Below are 19,099 nucleotides of genomic sequence, written 5' to 3' on the forward strand. Positions count from 1 at the left end.
GGGCTGTAAGGACTGTTGTAGAGGTGACGTAGAAGTACCACATGCAGAGTTAGGGTGCCTGACATGCAGGGCCATGTTTGAGTTAATGTTTTCAACTTTGTACGCACCAAAACATGCCTACAAAAGCAATCCTGCATGACTTTGATAAGGGGTCCCTTAGGGTTGCTCAATTTGTGCTGCAGCCCATGGGAACCCTCTTAAGTACCTGATGCCCTAGGTACCAGAGGCACAATTTACTGGAGACTTATAGAGGGCACTAAAGGCATTGCCAATTGGGAGAATAATTTAGCAGTTTTGGGAAATAGATCTGGCACTGGGGACCTGGCTAACAGAAGCCAAGTGCACTTACAGTCAAAATTATATCATGTACCAGGTAAAAAGTAGGGGTTACCATGTCAAAAAGGAGTACTTTCCTACACTGATGCTACGAGGAGAACATTTATGTATTGAACAAGTACTGATCTGTAGGACATTTGCAATGACTCAGATTTATTTTCGGAATCCGGCTGAAGATGGAAGGACACTGTATATATGCCCTTGGGGGACATGACACCACGTTAATATTCTCTGCTAGAACACAAAGGAGAAGAGGTATTGGCTATCATCATAGAAGAACACTGAAAGAAAACATGACACAAATCAATTACTCTAATCTATTCTGCAGTACATGGAATCTGAAATAATTTCATGGAATAAGTTGGTACCAACGGACAACAAGAGACCACTACTTCATTAATCTTTTAAAGCTCCTGCACTATCCTGTATATTCCATTGGGCTATTTTAAAACCAGTATTGGAGAGTTACATGGACTCCCAATTAGTTCCTTCAAGATTCCTTTCAGGAATATATCCTCTATCACAGGTGTTCTTCCTGCAAACATTCTGGGGTCAAATGGTATGATCATGTTCCGGGGTAACCTGCATTTTCTTTTACAGGCATCAGGACAGGTTCTACACCTTTATTTAGTCTGATATATTTTTCCATTCAATCCCAATCTTCTGGGATTACAGTGTCTCGCAAATCAGCAGATAATTCTTCAACTGTCATTATGAGAAACATTCTTGTAGCTCTGTGTTGCCAAATCATTTTGAATTCCCCATCCTCATCATGGGTATGAAAAGCTACACCATCCGAGGTGCAATTTGACGCGCCCAAGAAATCTCTTCCTTAACAAATATATGGAATTTCAATCACAAACAATGAACTGATGCTTTTATTCAATGAGCCTTTTTTGACTGGGACTTTCTCAGAAATTAAATTTGTAATCTGTTAATTTATTAGTCCAACAATTGAGATATTGTTTCACGATAGGGGTAGATCTTGGACTTGCACTGTTCTAACAGTAAATCGGGTAGCTCCTGTATCAATTAGGAATGATACAGGGTGGCAATACACTTTAGCATCTACAAATGACCCATCTAGTCTACACCAAGTAAATGATCTTCCTCAGGAACCTTCATTGAGAAGGATCAGAGCCTGGACCATCGTTTTCGAAAAAGGGAAATTGTTGTAATGCATTTTGAATTGGGTTGGAAAACTGTTGCATTGAATTCTAAAATAGGTTAGCATTAATTTTTGGCATCTGATTTAAATTGAATCTAGATTTTCCCATGTTTTGTGGAATGCTTTTTGCTAATTGGACTTGCATCACTGAACTTGTCCTCGCATAAGAACCTGTATCTGCTGTGCAGGCATTTTCTAAATTCGCACTCTTTTTTGCATGTGTACATTTTCATTAGCATTATTAGAATCATATTTAGTCTCCCTCTTCCAATATCTGACTCTGTGACAGATGTGAAAAAGAGTAACCTTTTTCATAGCAGCAACATCTGCCCCTCAACCTACATTAGCAGGAACACCTCTACCCTGAGGCATATTAAGCTATCCTTGGTTACACTGGAAACCAGTTGGTGGAACAGCAACACCTTACATAAATCTCTCATACCCTGTAAAAGAAGGATTCTGAAAACCTTTCTGAGTCAATCTTGTCTGTGCCAACATAACTTTTTTTATATTTTTCAGCTTCATCTCCAATTCATTGCTTCAGTATTTGGCATATCTCAGAACTTCAGTGATTTGTTCTGCCGGCAGATCACGCTTGCATTATTTGAAATCTGATCTCTGGTCTTAAATGTAAGAAAAAACTGTGATAAAAATGTTTTATATCCTTTTCCTCAGTATATTCTCATCCAGTATGTTGTTGGGACAATTGTAGATAAACCAAAACTGGGTATGGGTTTCCAGACAGTAAGGCCAAACCCTGCCTTAACTACTAATCCAAAACTGAATGCCAATACTGCCAAGTGATTTCACTGTACGTGGAAACCATAAGAGAATTGAACAAATCTGTTGATCAAAGTGATTCATATCAAAAAATGCATATCTATGGTTTCTCTCTCTTATATTGTATATAATTGTACAAAAAATGTATTGTCTTTTATAGTGTTAGTAGTTTGAATGAGTTCACAGTATGATTGCAATGTCTTTTTGTTATGAATGGTGTATATAGGTGAGTTGTGACATGATTATCTTTTGTATTGTTCATTTGTAATGTGCTTCAAAAAGTATCTTTGAAATGAAAAAATGTTTTGAAAAAAATACAAAAAAGAAGAATTGTGCAAATAAAATGCAGATTTGAACTGATTAATTCTGAGAGATAAATTCCTTCCTGCATATAGTCTTGTCCATATGCTTGGTACTAAATAAGTACAGTGAAATCACTTGGCAGTATTGGCATTCAGTTTTGGATTAGTAGTTGGGACAATTGTAGCAGTCTTCCATAAAACCCTTGAACTGATTCTTTTGGTTCCCAGGTTGTTTGGTTAATTTGATCAAAATTCAAATACTTTGGTGGAATTCAGCATTTGAGAAGAGCAATCCCTGCCTCATTATTCTCTATTACCACAGAAGTGGGTGCATTAGACCTAGCATTTCTCACTGATTCCTCATTTGGCCATTATCAATATCAAAGAACGTATCCAAATCAACCCAAAACAGCTTTGAAATCTTTATAAATTATTCTACTTTTGAATTCCACTGCACAGGTTTGTCGCTCAATTTTATTAAATTATTTGTGAATGCAGCGAGATCACTTTTATTCAAAGGAACATGTACATACATTCCTCCTACTATTTCTCTTAGTGGGTATGCTGAAATTTTTCCCTCATTTTTGTTGTCTTTCTTTCCTGTCGCTTCAGCTTCCCTCTTTTTCTTGTCATGTTTCTTTGCCCACCTAATTTCTAATTTTTCAATTTCACCCCAATTCCTTTTTTTTTTAATCGTTTGTTTTTATTGACAAACTGATGAGAAGAAACATGCCAAGTTATATTGTCCATACAAAACTTGTTACATTTTCGTATTCAATTTCTAGCTTCCACGATAAATAAATTAAATAGATAGTGATTAATATTAAACACAAAAATTGGTAAACGAAGTATTCAGAGTTTGACCAAATGAACAGTATTGCAATAATTATACAAACATCATATAAAGTTTCTCCATATTTTCTCAAATTTTATTTTGCGAGCGAGCTCCTCTCAGTTTTGCCAGAGCTGACTCCATACAGTGTATTTCTAGTACTAAAGACCACCATTCCCAGATGTTAGGAGGGTTAGGGCAAGTCCAGGCTCTGGCCAATGTCAGTTTAGCACAAGATAAGAGAATCGTAACCAGAGCTGGATAAAGTGGAGGTGAGGAATGTACATCAAGTAGAACTGAAACCGCTGTGATATGAGGTAAATAGATCTTCTTGGTTTCCAAAACTTTGTGTACTTCCCCCCAAAAATCCCTCAGTGCAGAACAAGAAAACAGCATGTGTTCCAAATCAGCTGCGTACTCTGAACATTTAGGGCATTTAGTGCGGTCGCCATAACTGCTGTTAGGAGACCATTTCGAAATCTTCTCTGGTGTGTAATATAGCATGCATGTTGTTCTAAACTGTTGCAGCCTTAAACTGGATGATCTGACTGAGTTATTAATATTAGATATGGATTGAGTTATCTGTTTTGGAGTAATATTTAACCCAGTTTTAATGCTCGATTTCCTTGCCAGTTTTGGGCAATCATCAGATGTAAAGGCACAGAGATTTCTATACGCATCACTTGTTATCAATTTGTTTTTAGTTGCATATAGACAATTCTAAATATCACAGTCTAAGATGTTGTAAATTTGTTTTTTTCGTACCAAAAAGTTCTGAATTTGGAGATATTTAAACCTACACGTTTCTGGCAGACCATACACAATTTTAAGTGTGTGGAAATCCAAGAACACTTGTGCACCATATAAGTCCCCCAGAACATGAACTCCCTGCGTAGCCCATCTTAGAGCTGCACCATCATTAAAGATTCCAGGAAGACCTGGATTACCCCATAGTTGTAATTTCGGATGAAAGACTGTGGTCTTACAGAATGCTAATATATTTGTCTAGATCCTCACTGTGTCCCTTGCAGTCTTGTATTTAACCCTTTTAAAGTAGTTAGGGTCGTTTACTCGAAATAAAAACAAATTTGAGTCTGCTTTTAGCATAAATAAATGAAAAAAAAGTGTCTTCTCTGTTAAGCAGCGAACGGATATGCCTAATAAACAAGGACCAAAAATATAACTTCACATCAGGGAAATTGAGCCCGCCCTTGTCGGTTCCGTTCTTGAGAAATTTCAACGATCGTCTAGATTTTTTATAGCCCCAAATAAAACTGCTGAATATTCCGTCCAGTTGTATGAAAAAAAGATTATTTAGTGCCAAAGGCATAGAGCGGAATAAATACAAAAATTTGGGAAGTACCTTCATTTTGATTAAATGAATTCTGCCGATAAGTTCAGGGGGAGTCTATGCCATTTCTTCAAAATTGCAGTAGTACATTTAATCAGTTCACTACATTTAATGTTGTTAATTTCCCGTATTTTAGATGTTATTGTCACGCCTAGATATGTAGCGACTTTACAAATCTCAGGGGTTACTACTGCCGGTGCATAATTAGCTATAATTTGCGTCTTGTTTATGTTTAACCTATGGCCGGATACTGTCCCAAATTTACAAGACTCTATGAAGATTCCTTTCAGTGCCTCTGTGACATCAGATGAGTAAATGGCGATATCGTCGGCATAAGCTGTAATTTTCAGTGTCTGTATATTAGACTTAAAGGGTATAATTCGTGATTGTACCTGAAGTGCGTGAAGGAAAGGCTCCAGTGATAGGGCAAATAGTAAAGGAGAAAGGGGGAAGCCTTGGCGAGTGCCCCAGGAAATTAAAAGGTCTGATGACGTCAGTCCCCCATAACTGATACTGGCACAGGGGTTGTCATACAATGCTTGTATCCCCTTTAAAAAATGCCCGCCAAACCCAATTTCTGACATAGCCAACCAGAGATAGTCCCACCCCACTTGATCAAAAGCCTTTTCGGCATTCAACAAAATCATAGCGAGTGGGGTGGACTCTGTCTCGGCCACGTCAAAATCGGTTATGGCCATATTGACATGGGTAGTGGTATCTCTCCGAGTCACAAACCTGTGTTGCTGCTGGTTCACAATTTTGGGCATCAGAGGAGCCAGCCTAGTTGCCAGGATTTTCGCGAAAGTTTTGGCATCAGAATTAATCAGTGAGATAGGTCTGTAAGACCCCCTCTCTTCCTTCGGTTTTCCTTTTTTAAGAAAAAATATTATTTTAGCCTCGGTCCATGAGCGGGGAGTTATTCCTGTTAGCCCTACAGTTTGTATAACTTGTAGTAAAAGAGGTGAGAGTTCCTCTAGACAGATTTTATGAATCTCGATAGGGATGGTATCCTCCCCGGCAGCCTTCCCTGTGGGCAAAGATGTAATTGCTTGACAAAATTCAAGCTTGGTTATGTCGTCAGATAGCATATCGATTTCTGTAAAGCTACTAAGGTTAAATGAATTCTCTTCTAAGTAGTTTTTCTATTAAGGCAGTATTAGGAGTAGATTCTGGAGTATATAAGGACCTATAAAAGTCAGCAAACTGTTCTAATATATCACATGATTGGTCATAAAGTTTGTTATCAGAGCCTCGGATATTCGTGATCGTATTATTGACTCTATCCTCAGCGACGTTATATGCCAAAATTGTCCCTATTTTGTCCCCTCCCTCGTATTGCGCAATCTTGAATTTATGTATGTTAGCACTATTTTATTGAAATAATTTAGACTTGGTTTCAGACTTTAATTGGCTGAGCTTAATACATATTTCAGTTACCGCTGGCATGTCTGCTCGAAGTGCGCCAGCTAGTAGTGCTTCCTGAGCAGCAATATTAGATATCAAGGTTTCGTTGTGTTTACGCCGCTCAGCGTTTAGTCTGAGCGCATAAGCCTGAGTAAAACCCAGTATACTTGCTTTGCAAGCGTCCCAAACCATGTTGCATGTTGTAGAATTTTGGTTATGATTTATGAAGTCAATGAGATGGGTTTTTAATTGAGTAATATAAACAGAGTCTGCTATCAAATGTCTGGGAAAAGAAAAAGGTCTAGGACCGGTACGAATATGTGAGGGTGGGAATATCATCATAATGGGGTTATGGTCCGAGGTGATTCGAGGGCATACCATCATAGAACAGGAGTTCAAAAGATTATCATTAGCTAAAGCCAGGTTCAACCGGGAGCATGATTTATGGGGTGCAGGGTCGTATGTATACCCGGGGATATTTGGATATAAACACCGCCAAATATCTTTGATATTGTAGGTGCGACATAGATCTAAGATAGAAGCTCTAGTTTTACGCATCCTTTGAAAACTTCTGGGCCTGGTAGAGTCTTGTTGGTAATCTAAGATACAATTGAAGTCTCCCATTATGATTAGTTCCCCCTCCCAATCTAAAAGTTTTATGTTTAGGTAGTCAAAAGTCTTCGGTTCATCTTGGTTGGAATCATACACCGCACATATGACATATTTTTTGTTGTCAATAAACATTTGAGCGACAGCCCATCTGCCGTCCTTGTCGTAAGCAGTTTGAAGAGTTTCTGCCCTTAGTCTTTTGTCCTTAAGAATAGCTACCCCTCTAATAGAGACCCACATGGTGGTACAAGGTAAAATATCATAGCCAAGTTGTTTCAGCAGTGTTTTATCCTTACCAGCGATATGCGTCTCTGAAAGTAACACTAAATGGGGATTATGTAGTCTCAGTTACTCTGAAACAAGACATGTTTTGTTTTTGCTATTTAGCCCCGAAACATTCCATGCCAAGCACCTTAGTTTATACATTCAGAAAAAAGGGAATTCGCCAAGTGGAAAACAGATATCTAAAAACCACAAAAGAATGGATGTTTACTCAATATTTTATCTTTAGTAGCATGCTCCTCCATCCGGTTGTCAAAGTAATTGTTCATTTTTTACCCCCCCAACACCCCCCACCCTACGGAGAACAAAGAACCCCCGCCCTCCACCCCCCAATCTCCCACCCTCCCAGGAGGAGACCCCCCCTTGAGTTCCTGCTGCAGCACCTACGATAGGGTACCTGGTATGACCCCCACCCCCTCTGAGAAAAAAAAGAAAGAAAAGGAGAAACCCTTCTAACATTTCATGTTACTGTATAGGCCTAGTGAAGTTTCAGCTTATAGTACAATCATGGTTAAAGATTAGCTCTTGCTTAAGCTGGATACGAACAGCTCGGCCTCTTGGGTATCATTAAAAAAGTGCGTGTGACCATTCTTGATGACCTTAAGGCGGGCAGGTTCCTGAAGAAAAACTTGACCCCCAACGGACTTGATAGGGTCCATCAATTTACGCATTTCCCACCTTCTATCCATAGTGGATTTGCTAAGGTCGGAGCGCGCGAACAAAGAGAGGTTCCCTATAGTTACAGGAGTGTTAGGTCATGCTTTCTGCCAGAAAGCTTGTCGTAATAAAAAATTGCCAAAATAAATAAGAAAGGGTCGAGGGTCTCTTTGTTCTTTTGAACGAGGGGTAAACGGTGCGCCCGTTGGATTTGGGAATCCCAATCTGATAGGTCTGGCAAAGCTTTGGATAGTAAATTGACCAGAAAAGCCCTTGTGTCAGAGCCTTTGGATCCCTCCGGTATCCCAAAAAGTTTTAAGTTAGACCGACGCTGCCGATTTTCGAAATCCTCGACTTTTAGCTGTAGAAGTATCAGTTGAACATCGTGTTGACTCACTACAGAATTCATACGTGTAGCCACCTCCTCTATGCCCACAACCCGATGCTGCAGCTCCTCAATGTCCTGTGAGACCCCACTGAGGTTAGAGGTTAATTCAGAAAGGGAAGTCTGGAGTTTGTTATTATCTCCCCGAAGTTGTAAATAGTGTTCCTGTGCTTCCGCACGTTGGCTAGTTAGTAGTTGCAAAGTAATATCCAGTTGAGAGGGATCCGACTCCGGTTTATCCCCCCCCCTCTAGTGTGGGTCCATCTATACTTGTTGTTGGCAATTTCGAATTGATATTCGTTGTTGGTACATTAGACGGAGAAATTCCACCCTCAGATCCAGGCTTAGACACAGCTACTTGTTCATTTGATTCATGCAGTGTAGACTTGGATTTATCTAATTGATCTGGAGCTAAGTTTGGTGAAGCGCTTAATAAATTGATCTCGGGGCAGGGTGGCGTAAAGTACCGGAAGATGGCTCAGAGTCTGTAGGGCTTGTCCCTGTTAGTCTTAAAGTCATATTTTTGACAAGCCCTTTTGCCTCCATCCACTTTCTGAGAGGACTTTTATCAGTGAGAGTCTTCTTAGCGATTTCCATATTGCCTGCAGAAGATTGATTAAAGATAGATCCAGTTTTCCCTCCTCTTTTAAACTTGGGCTTAGTTTTAATTTTTCGTCTTCTGTCTACCAGGGATTTAGTAGAGTAATCGGTTAAATTATCTGTCTCTTCCTCGGACTCTACTTCATAATCCTCAGCATCGCCCTCTATCGCTTCAATAGAGGCGTAGGCGGTAGGCATCCCTTCGTTGATAGCCAGCTTTTCATTCATATCTATATTTGGAAGTCCACCAATACAGGTAGCTGCCTCAGTAATAACTACATCCAGATCAGACTCCAAAAATAGTTAGGGGAACGTGGTATCACCAGTAGCCAACCCTTCAACCACCCTTAAAGTGGTAGAGTCAGCAAGATTGCTGCTAGCATTGGTATAATCAACACCCAAGTCAAAATACGATACTGGTTCGGGAGAGCCTGTATTCTCAGCTTCTGTCCAATCAGGGTTGGAGACCGCCTGGTAGGTTTCTAAGTTTACACTTGCTGCTACTTCTTTTGCTGATCCATTCATCGGATCCCCTGAGATTGAGGCAGTATTGGTATATAGAGTTAAATTTGCAAGTGTCTGATTTGTGGCAGATACATTGTCACCCCAATTCCTTTTACCACTTCCATAATATGTAAAGGCAGTCCTTGTAACACACATATTTTCAATTGCTACATCATCTAATTGAACCCTATAACATTTCTGCAAATGGAAACGTTTTGAAAGATAAATTTCATATTTCTGAGCTAATTTTGCCAACCTATCATGTATGACAGCTCCTTGTTAAGTAATTTCCTTATTCAGGTAAATTAATTCTTTCTTTTGATATTGTACTAAGTGTTCTAATTCCAAACATCCTCTTCTTATTTCCTCCAATTCCTCTTTTATTTTAGTGTTCTCTAATGTGGTTTCTTGTTCAGGATTCAAGTTAACCTGTAAATCTGCGCTTTCTGTCTTTTTAATCCCTGCCAACTCTTTAAAACAAGTTGGAAAACCTTCATTCTTAATCAAATGTCTTTCTCCTAGGGTCACAGATCTGAAAAAAATAAGTGTTCCTCCATCTATGAGTCTTTGTACTGTCTGTGGTGGTCTTTACACAACAATCTGTGAGTTTTGTGAAGTTGGAATAAATAAAGTTGCAGGTGGACCTCCTGCAGCTCCTTACGCTTCTGGCATCACATTAACATTGTGTGAGGTATTTGTACCTGGTCTGTCAAAGGTCTGTGTATCTAGTGGTGAATATTGTGATGTCCTGTACAGAACAGGTGTACTAGTCACAGTAGGTACTGTAATTTGTGATCCGGCTTTGAACGGAAGAACAATTCAAATTATCTGCATAGGTCTCACTATCTGTTCTACAGTGGGTTTTACAGGGGCAATAGCCACTCTATTACTCGTACTAGTACCTGATTCATCTTGATCGGTAGATGTTACAAAAGGTGGAGGTCTTGCAGCTAGAATTTCTTCTAAAATATAATCCCTGAATCAATAGCTATCTAATCATCCTCCTTCTCTTTCTTCTCTTCACACTGCTTTGCTGCTTTTCTCTTATCTTCCTTTCCTGGTATTTCTGTGCTATTAATAGGATATTATCAAGTTCAGACAATCACATCTTTTCTCCATCTACGCTGTCCTACATCCCATTAAGCATCTGCATCATTACACACTGTACCCTTTGCCTTTTTTAGGTTTAAAGCATTTTTATTAATACAAAGAACATAGGGAGAGGGAATAGGAGGTTAGGGTTACATACAGTACAATAAAAGAAAAGAAGCGCAACTCAGGAGCGTTGGCGAGGAACAGTTCGTCAGTCCAAAGGAGAAGCAATGATAAATGGAAAGATAAAATGCAACCCGTGCATCCCCTGTGCGCGTATCCAACACCCCAAATCTGAGCAGTGAAAGCCATTAGCAACCCATCAAAACACAACCCAATCCCTCCCTGTCCCCCCCCAAAAAGAAAGAAACAGTTCCCCAACTCCCCCCAACTCCTCCGTCCAACGGCCCATCACTAGTATCATTCGCCCCAAAAAACGCACCCCCCACCCCCGGGAACCCGTCCCCCACTCATTCTATTCCGCCGGGGTCACCGGTGGCGTCAACCTAAGAAGTCTAAGGTACCTTGGGCAGGTGAGCTCCCTAAATTCGGTGGACAGCAGCGCAAGGGAGGGTTGCCACAGCTCCTCAAATTGGTCTCTCTCCCCCGCCACCGTGAGCGGCAGTTTCTCCATCCCTAACACATGCCAGAGCCTATGCAACCAGCCCGTAATGGAGGGGACAGTGGCGGTGCGCCAGTGGATAAGGATATTCTGGACCGCAGACCCTAGCGCAATTGCGATCTGCCTACCCCTGCGGGACTTCAGTGGATACATTAGGTCATTGGGAAGGCCCAGCAAGACATACGCCGGAAAGCGCTGCAGCTCGATTTCAAAGTGCTTATCCACCTCATCCAGAACCTCCTTCCAATAGGCAGTCAGCACGGGGCAGTCCCAGAGAATGTGTGAGAGGGTACCCACCTGCCCGCAACCCCGCCAGCACCCCTTGTCAGTGTGTTTATGCATCTCGTACAGTCTCTCCGGGGTATAGTACCAGTATGTGGACACTTTAGTGAAGGTCTCCGTAAGGCCAGTATGATACGCAGAGTGCCGTGCCCGGTATGCAATCTTATCCCATTCCTTGTGGCTGAGCGTCCTACCCAATTCCCTGTGCCATCTCTCCCTCCCTGGGTTGTAATAGTGAAACGGCGGGGGTTGTAGATACTTGTATAGATCAGTAATCAATTTAGCATCGGAGGTCCGAGTCACCAGCCACGGCTCGTACGGTGTAATTTGACGAGCAGCGGAGTCTCGCACCTGGGGCTGGAGGGCCCAATGCCGAACCTGCATATAGCGCAATCTGTCCAGCTCCGTCAGGCTGAATTCCTGCCGAAGTTGCTGAAAAGGAATCACGCCTTCCGGTCCGTAGAGCTGGAAGAGCACTCTGCAGCCCGCGGTCGTCCAACGGGAAAAAGTCCCCGGCTCCATCCCCGGGGAGAAGTCTGGATTACCCACTATGGGTGTGAACGGCAAAGGGAAGGTGGTAAGGCCCCGAACCTCGCAGACCGCATCCTACACCCTCAGGGGGACCCGCGTAACAAAGGAAGCGTAAAGGTTAGGGGGCGATGCGCGCGGCGCAAGAACGGAACCTCCTGCAAGGTGCGGCCCGCCACCGCCTGATCTTGAAAAAGCCAGTGTTTGTCGGACTCCCACCTGCTCCATTCCACTAGATATCGTAGCTGCGCCGCCTGAAAGTATTTACGGAGGTCTGGGATACCAAGTCCCCCTGCCTCCGGGGCAAGCGTGGAAAGAACCCTTTTCATCCGCGGTTTGCGGCCTTGCCAGACAAAGCGGGAGATGTCGGCCTGCGTTTGTCGAATCCAGCCCACCAGGGGCTGGAGAGGCAGAGCACGAAAAAGATACAATATCTGGGGCAGCACCGTCATCTTAACCGCCGCGATTCGTCCCAGCCAGGACAGCAGGCCCTTACTCCAGCGGCCAAGCTCCTCCCTGATCTTCCTACTGAGAGAAGTGTAATTGGCCGCCACCATCTCCGGTAACGTAGGTGCTAGGAGTATCCTCAGGTATGGCACCGTGGACGAGGACCATTGCATGGGGAAGAGGCGCTGAAGGTCCCTCCTACTATCCGCAGCCAAAGACACGTCTAGGGCCACCGACTTGCTCATGTTCATTTTGAAGCCGGCCACACGTGCAAAGGCGTCCAACTCCTGAATGCAAGCGGGTAATGACCTCCTAGGGTCGTCCAGGGTCAGCAGGACATCGTCCGCATAGAGGCTGACTGTGTGGACATACTGGCCCATCTTGCATGGAGCGCCAAAGGTCGTGTAAGTCCATGTCTGCAATCCGGGCCTTCACAGCCTGGGACAATTCTCCTGTCTGCGGAAAGCGCTGCGCCGACCTTTCCATAACAGAATCAAAGACAATATTAAGGTCCCCCCCTAAGATGACATGTCGGTCGGGAGAGGCAGTGACATCCACCAGCACAGAGTCCAAGAAGCGTTCCTGGTGGTCATTCGGGCTATAAACAGAGCCAACTGTGAACGCTATGCCCCCTAAGCGCAGGCGATATGCAAGAAGCCTCCCCTTCTGCTCAGCGTACTTATACAATACCTCCCCCTTAAAGGAGCTCGCTATGAGAATGGCCACCCCCGCGGTTTTGGTCGCGGCAGAGGAGAAAAACTGGGTGGGGAATTTCGCAGAGGGCAACCTATGGCAATCTCGGGACAATAAGTGGGTCTCCTGCAGAAGGCAGATGTCAGCCTGCGTCCCCTCAAGCAGAGACAAAATCGCCCTGCGCTTCACGGGATTATTCAGTCCCTTAACATTAAGGGTCACCACCTTCAGGGACGACATGCCTCCCAGGGAACAGGAACGCTATGTTGTGGGCAGGGAACCAGCGGGTGGGGCGCGCGGGGCGGCTGCGCGGGATAGGTCAAAGTAGGCCTAGCGTGGGCATGGACAACATCGGACGGGGCTTCCCCAACTCTGGAACAACCCCTAAACCCCCCCCCAAAACACACCCATGGCAACTAGCCAAATGCCAACTTAAACACCCCATTGTCTCAGTCAAGCCCCAAAACGGGCAAGTCCGTAGAAAAATCGAAAAGTGGACGTTCAGCCACTCACCTCCATCCGCTCGCTCCCGACCCCCCCCAGCCCTGAACCTGGCATCGAAGAAGCTAAGAACATCTCCCCCCGGAGTGAGTTTTAGGCCGTCATAGCCACGCCGTTGGAGTCGGCCAAGTCCCTGGCTGCCGCCCTCAGAGCGTCGGCCATGTCTGCTCTGATAGTAGGGGAATCAGGGCGCCCAGCGCTAGCCGTCAACTGTCTCCTTGCTGACATTCGCCGGCTCCTTCTCTCTGTTCGCCTCCACGACGGAGTGGCTCCTTCCTCCTCTGCAGCCGTAAGCCCCAGGACCCCACAGATGTCCTGCAAGGAGCGCAGTTGATGCAGCACTCCGTTCCATCGAAAGATCAGGCGGAAGGGATGTTCCCAGGAGTACGGTGTCTCGTGTTCACGCAAGAAGTCAGTGGCAATCCTGAAGGACCTGCGTTTCTGCAGAGTGATGGCGGACAGGTCTTGATAGAGCGCGACAGGCCGCTCCCGGAAAGTCAGGGGCTGTTTTCTACGGGCCTCAGCCATGATGCGCTCCTTCAGAGGGAAGTCGGGCAAGAAAGCCAAGATATCCGGCGGGGGCGCCGATGACTGGCGCTGTCGACCAACCCTGTGCGCTCTATCAATGCGAATAGGGAAGTCTGCAGCTTCCCCCAGGATCTCTCGGAACAGGTCCTGCAGATAGCCGACCAAATCAGCCCCTTCGTCCGCGGATGGCACACCACGTACTCGGATGTTGTTTCTACGTGACCTGTTCTCAAGGTCCTCGGAGTGGGCCTGGAGCTCAACACACTGCTCCCGGAGGCGGAGAACATCTTGTTGTAAGTGGACAATCTCATTGTCCCGGCGCTGGGCCGCCGTCTCCACCGTCTCAACCCGCTCACCGAGGCCTTCCACTTCCCTGCGTACTTCACGGACCTCACTGGCCACTTCCCGCTTCAGCGTTTGGAAGTCCTCTTTGAGGGAGCTAAACAGTTCTTCCATAAAGGACCTCGTGACCGGGGGTTCTCCCCCAGTCGCGTCCGCCGAGGCCCGGGAGGACCCCGGCGACGGCTGTGTCCTGTCTCGCAGTTGCTGGGCCCTGCCAAGCATATCCGGCAGGGTGCGATCCCCCTTCCTCGAACCACCTCTTCCAGTCATCACCGGCGCTGTAGTCGATGAGTGGGCACAGGCCCAGCCGCCTCAGGAATGTCCAGCCGCTAGCAGGCACTCGATGTGGGGAGCTCCCAGCCGATCCGGGGTGCTGCGTCACAGACGACAAAATGGCGGGTCAGTCCTGGCACTGCCAGCCGTGGGCGCCCAGTCGGGGCGGCTGTTGAGAGCGAAATCGGGGGGTCACCCGTCAGTGCGCTTCACTGAGAGTTAGCCTTGCAGCGGCGAAGGGCACAGACACCCGCCAGCAAAGGACTCCGGAGGAGACCGACGACACCGATCCCTCGGGGACAAAATGGCGGCAGGGTGGGGCCTGGCAGAGCGACCAAGCCCGGCGACACCACCGGGGCACTTCAGGAACCAAGTAATCTGAGAAGTTCCACAGCCGGTACCATACTGTTACGTAGAAAGGCCGATGGATCTGACCCCGGCTCCAAGCCAACCGGCCTTCGATCACAGGACCGGGGCCCTCGCAATGCGGGGTGTCACCGCCTCAAGTCCGGGCGCCAAAGCACACGCCCAAAGTCCTCCGCGTAGCCGGTCCTCAACCTGTAGCTCCCCTTCGATCTCCGGCAAGTGCTGGAACCGACTCCCTCCGGATCGTTAGCTTTCAGCACCAGGCCCAGCCGAGGAGCCTGGACAGCACACCTAATCGCTCCGCCTCCTGGGCGCTCCGTCGTCCCTCGATCTTCAATTGGTCTTTTGAGGTGCTTTCGCCGGAGCGATTGTGACCAAAGTGACCTCAGTGTGCGCGCCAGGTGCTCTGCCACACTCCTCTCACACGCTGAGCATCAGCGGGGGGAGAAAAGCGTAAGAAAAGGGCTTGAGCCTAGTCGGGCTGGAGGAGCTGCAGGAGGAAGCGTCCGCTCACCCCGCCATCTTGACCATGCCCCCACCCTTTGCCTTTTTCTGATAATTTTTCTTCTTTTTTTCTCATGCAACCTTCTCCCATACCAAAAAAAAAAAGTAAATGATGGACGGAGCATTGACAATACAAGCACTCACTCCCAGTCAACTAATCTGGGTTTATTACATCACTGTTCTTTAGCCCACTCTGCTACCTTAGTTCAGACATGGCCATATGCAAATCAGTCTGACCCTGTGCCTCATGGAAACAGTCCAGCCCGAACTGCCGAGCCATGTCTTCCCTGGACCGGAAAAAAGCTACCGAGGACCGGTTTCTGGCATTTTAGCCGTCTTCAGCCCGGCTTGCTTGAATCCAGTGGCAAAGTGAGCAAGGGACTCACGTCTGAGCATACCCTGCCAACTTATGGCGAACAAAGAAAAAACAAAGGAAATGATGGACGGAGCGTTGACAATACAAGCATTCACCCCCAGTCAACTAATCTGGGTTTAATCTATCACCGTTCTTTAGCCCACTCTGCCACCCCAGTTCAGACATGGCCATATGCTAATCAGTCTGACCTTGCGCCTCATGGGAACAGTTAAGCCCGAACTGCCAAGCCATGTCTTCCCTGGACCGGAAACAAGCTACCGAGGACCCGTTTCTGGCATTTCAGCCGTCTTCAGCCCGGCTTGCTTGAATCCAGCGGCAAAGTGAGCAAGAGACTCACGTCTGAGCATACCCTGCCAACTTATGGCGAACAAAGAAAAACCAAAGGAAATGATGGACGGAGCGTTGACAATACAAGCACTCACCCCCAGTCAACTGATCTGGGTTTAATCCATCACCGTTCTTTAGCCCACTCTGCCACCCCAGTTCAGACATGGACATATGCAAATCAATCTGACCCTGTGCCTCATGGGAACAGTCCAGCCCAAACTGCCAAGCCATGTCTTCCCTGGACCGGAAACAAGCTACAGAGGACCGGTTCCTGGCATTTCAGCCGTCTTCAGCCCGGCTTGCTTGAATCCAGCAGCAAAGTGAGCAAGGGACTCACGTCTGAGCATACCCCGCCAACTTACGGCGAACAAAGAAAAACCAAAGGAAATGATGGACGGAGCGTTGACAATACAAGCACTCACCCCCAGTCAACTGATCTGGGATCCATCACTGTTCTTTAGCCCACTCTGCCACCCCAGTTCAGACATGGCCATATGCAAACCAATCTGACCCTGTGCCTCATGGGAACAGTCCAGCCAGAACTGACAAGCCATGTCTTCCCTGGACCGGAAACCAATTACCGAGGACCCGTTTCTGGCATTTCAGCCGTCTTCAGCCTGGCTTGCTTGAATCCAGTGGCAAAGTGAGCAAGGGACTCATGTCTGAGCATACCCTGCCAACCTATGGCGAACAAAGAAAAACCAGAGGAAATGATGGACGGAGCATTGACAATACAAGCACTCACCCCAGTCAACTGATCTGGGTGTAATCCATCACTGTTCTTTAGCCCACTCTGCCACCTTGTTCAGACATGGCCATATGCAAATCAGTCTGACCCTGTGCCTCATCGGAACAGTCTGGTGAAGAATTGGCTTGGTAGTTTATTCTGCCCTGTTCCCATGATGCACTGGGCCAGGGACAGACTGATTTGCATATAGCCAGGTTCTGAGCTGGGATGGGGCAGTGAGATAAATAACGGTGATGGATCAAGCCCTGATCTTTGGACTGGGTAAGAGTGGTCTGCTTAACTCAGACACTCTGTTCATTACCACCCCCTTTTCTAAATCATCGGTACAGTCCAGCCCGAACTGCCAAGCCATGTCTTCCCTGGACCGGAAACGAGCTACCGAAGACCGGTTTCTGGCATTTCAGCCGTCTTCAGCCTGGCTTGCTTAAATCCAGTGGCAAAGTGAGCAAGGGACTCACGTCTAAGCATACCTTCTCCCATACATTCATATCCTCATATTAAGCATGTCAATGGGGGTCATCTCCTTTCAAACAATTTCCCTTTTAGATTTTCAATGATTTTAGTTTCAAAGTTCTATATCTTGGTAAACTGAAAGGACCCTCTTTTTCTGTGATCTTAAACCATTGACAAGGCAAAAACATGTATAAATCTCATATTATGTTGTCGTAATGTATGCAGGCAGACCCTCATGAGGTGCCTCTTTACCTTTCCGCACTGAATTGTAGCATCTCCTTTCACCAATTTCTTTAAAACATTTCATGATCACAAAAAATTGGAAGGCAATAGCAAACTTAATTCAATATTTTGATTCTGTTCCAGATAGGTAAAATCTCTATATACCAATCATGTCACAGCTATAATTTTTCAGACTTTTTGATAACAAATCTCAATGTAGTATTCACTCAACCACTGACCAATCCCAGTGTGGCACCTTATTGTCACCAACCAATTTCAGAGCGAAAGCACACCATCCAATTCCTATGAAGTATGACTTTACGCTTTATAGCTGTACACCCTCCTTTACAATTTCTCTGTACCTACACAAACTACAACAAAAATGTTGAAATGACAAGTTAAATATATATCAATTCTTATTTGCTCTGCTAAAGAAATAACAGTATTACAATCATCCAAGAAACCCCACGATAGCAAGTACAATTAGGTTCTGTTAACATCAATCAATGTTAAACAATTACAACAATGTTTTAGTATCTCCACCTTAATGGTATAGGTGATGGTTCCTCACATTCCACACCTCAAACTTGAAAACAAGAAATACCATATGCTTGTCATAATCTATCCCGAGATCTAAGACTACGGTGAGTCTGACATTTTTCAATCTCTTAATGTAAAACAAATAATGCCTCCATCATCTATTCATTCAACTTCAAATCACAATTCATCACTGTACGAAGAACCAGTAAGCACAATAACAATAGACAAAACAACTCCCAATCAATACTCATTCCTCCAAATCAGGAACCTCCTTCGAATACCACCTTGTCAGAACTTTAGTTTCTGGGAATTGGGTTTTGGGATACAGGCAATTTATTCTAAACTGGGAAATTATTTTATAGTCCCATTGAAGGTGCAAACTACATTCTGCTGCCAGAAAACTGGAAGTGTAGACAGGGTCCAGTTCAACCTGTAATTTACACAAATTTACTCCAATCCCATGCCAAATTCTTCTTGTAGGCGGCAGAGCGTTGCCACCATTTTTGAATGGAAGATAAATTAAATAATCCAATCCTATTAATCAAGAGCAAAATTAATCAGTTCTTAAGTTAAGTCAATATTGAACGTTTTCAATTGGTTTAAAAAAACCTTTATTCTCATAAAGAGATTAGTAGAAATATTTTATCATTTTTTATTTTATTAGTAAGTCAGATAAAATCCATTTGCATCAATGTATCATGGAAAAATATGGTTAGAATCAAAAATAATGAAAAAATGACTAATGTGTTCCATAAAGAAAATAATCACTATTCTAAACAAAAAGTCCAGCATCAAAAGTTAATAAAACCTATAAAGAGTTTGAGGAAAAAGTGAGATCCAAGAAGCATGTAGTTTAAATAAAACCAGCTAGTCAAACTCCCCATACATAGAGATGTTCATGAAACTCAGCAGGGTCTCAAACCTCAAAGAGCATAAGCAAACAGTAGCAGTAGCAATATGTACAAATAAAGTCTCAAAAAGGAAATATAGGGCAACAGACAGAGCAGTAGCTACAGCTGTAGGGGACAAGAAAGATGGTTAAAAG

Source organism: Lissotriton vulgaris, chromosome 1_1 (genome assembly GCF_964263255.1).
Source record: "Lissotriton vulgaris chromosome 1_1, aLisVul1.2, whole genome shotgun sequence".
Lineage (NCBI taxonomy): Eukaryota > Metazoa > Chordata > Amphibia > Caudata > Salamandridae > Lissotriton > Lissotriton vulgaris.